Below are 2,639 nucleotides of genomic sequence, written 5' to 3'. Positions count from 1 at the left end.
TATTCTTACCTGGAGAATCCCATGGACAGAGGAGTCTGGCAGGCTATGGTCCATGGGGTCACACGGAGTCAGACACGACTGAAGTGTCCCTTGGCTGATGGTGGGAGTGTTTTGTTTTCTTGATCTGTGTCTGGCTAAACAACGGTATGGACAGCTGGTTATACTTGGTAATGGGGCTAAGCGTGAGAGGACTCCTGGGGCAAGATTACTAAAGAAGGGTCTAAACGGGGAAAAAACATCTATTGCATTAGAGTCTATATCGGACCCTGTCGGTGATTTATTCAGAAGTTCTAAGTTTCTAATGTAGCCTATACAGAATAAATGTCAATCTAATTTTTCTCCAAAATAAAAATAGGCAACATCCCAAATTGCAGAAGATACCATATGTGATTGTGCTGTTTGTTTATATAATAATCAAGGTACTTCTTTTCCTTGTAATTATATGGAAGAGGCCAGGAGGTAACTATGCAAATTACCCTGAAGGGCAGGTGGGGAACAAGCCAACTCAAATTATTTATCCAAATGGAGGGTACAAAGTCTTCCCATTTCATGGCAGATTGTGTTCTTGAAATGGGGGTTGAAAAATCTAAATGCTGTAAGTTAAATGTGATTTTTAAATAGAAACAATGCTATAATGAGAAATTATGTCCCTGCTTACAGGTGTAATGGCCAATTTGGTTTCTTTATTACAAAAGTAATTCATGTTCATTACTTTAAAAATTAAATAAGGAAAAAGAAAAGATACTGTACATTTAAAGTATCCATATTTTTCTGTTTAGAGGTAACACTGCTAATGTCTGAGTACCATTGTTCTTCCAGAACATGGATGTTTATTTTTTAAAAAAGAGTGATACTGAAATAAGATTTAGCAACCTCTTTTATACACTCATTATAACATGTTCCACATTAGTAAAATGTTTTGGTGTGAATTGGTATAACTAACAAATAAGGGTAAAACATATTATCATATGCTTCCTGGCTGTCTCTATATAATTTTTTTCTGACAGGTTCCAAGCCCATATTTCTCAAATGTGGAATTCATTTTATTATTATTATTATTATCATTAATTCATTAGAGTTTTTAAAATGAAAACATTACATATTTTCCAGTTTGTCCTTTTTCACTTACAATTTTGTTTATAGCATTTCCTTTTATTCTGACTTAAGAGAGGAAGTGTTTGAATTTTGTATAATCATATCTATAAATCTTTTCCTAATGATTTTGTCTTTTGATTTTATGCTTTATAACTTCCTATACTCCAAAACTGTGTAAATATTCACCAGCAGCTGAGCCTGAAAATATGTGTATGCTTAGTTTTTCTGAAACTATTTGTGTGCATCTTGTAAGGAGATTAGAAATACTTGATTATGTTTGGCAGAAAGAGTTCCAGGAATGTCTTTCTGTCTTGCTATTTTTCATCATTTCCATTTTCCTTTCCTTTCTTCCCTTTAAAATTGTTTCCTGAGTAGGCAAAAGCAGAGTTCAAGTTATTTGGCTCTCTGTGCCTTTCCTAAGGCTTTCGTTTCATTAGCGCTCACACATCCCTTTTTTACAGCAATGATGTTATACCCTTGTGTCTGTCTTGAAGCTGTATACCCCAGTCCCCATCTGTAGAGAACTGTCACCTCCTAATCCCTCCGTATGTTGTTTGCATCATGTCAATGTGCCTTCTAAGTCTCTTTCGGTAGTCAAACTGGAAACTTGATTTGAATCCTGAGTTGGTAAAGCAGAAAAAAATTTCTACTCCTGGCCACACTTAATGCTTCAGTGATCCTTTTCATTCAGAGTACTCCTCCGTTCCCAGCTGTAGAGTCCAGTCTTGGCCCCTCCTTCCTAGCTGGGCGATATGGAGCATGTTCATTTACTCTCTCTGAACCTCAGTTTCCTCATCTGTAAAATGGGGATTAATAATAACCTTCTTTGGCTACTTCACAACATTACTGTAAGGATTAAAAGAGATCATGGTTGTAAAAGTGCTTAGTAAGCTGTAAAACAATATATAAACACAAGGTATTATTATTTTCTTTTTATTTGACATTATAAGGGATTATGATGTGTGACTGTAAAATAATAAGGATCATTTTTTTAAAAAGTAAGATATAAACTTACTTTATATCTAAAGTACTATAACAGACTATAAACACCCAAATAAATACAATCCTTTCAGTAGGCCTTGTAAGAAGATTCAAATTAACTTCTACATTGTCATCTGTGCTCAGGACACGTCTTTTAACTTCCTTTGTCTTTGGGATGGTCATAGACATTCTCCCTTGGTGGGCTAGTCTCCATCTTACTTACCCACTCCACCTTCCTCTCTGCGCCTCCCCTACCCCAACCCTTTTCGTTGAACCACCTGCTCAGAGGACCAGTAGAGAGTAGAGACAAGTACTAAAGAAGATTTCAGGGAAGGAAGATACATGGAAGGTAGGATGAGATTGAAATGGGCTCCCAGGAAGTCTTCTGGGATTCATCTCAGGAATGGGACTGGCTTGAACACATGTATATGCTGTTTGCTGTAGGTCTGCCTTTAGGGTATAGGCAAGTATACCGTGGATAGGAAAGCGAATCTCTGAATTTCATCAGAAAGAGAAATCTCACTCTCTCCAATAGCATCTGTAGAACTGTAGAAACTGCGCTG

The sequence above is a fragment of the Bos indicus x Bos taurus genome, chromosome 6 (assembly GCF_003369695.1).
Source record: "Bos indicus x Bos taurus breed Angus x Brahman F1 hybrid chromosome 6, Bos_hybrid_MaternalHap_v2.0, whole genome shotgun sequence".
In the NCBI taxonomy this organism is placed as follows: Eukaryota; Metazoa; Chordata; class Mammalia; order Artiodactyla; family Bovidae; genus Bos; species Bos indicus x Bos taurus.
Note: the sequence above shows the minus strand (reverse complement) of the source record.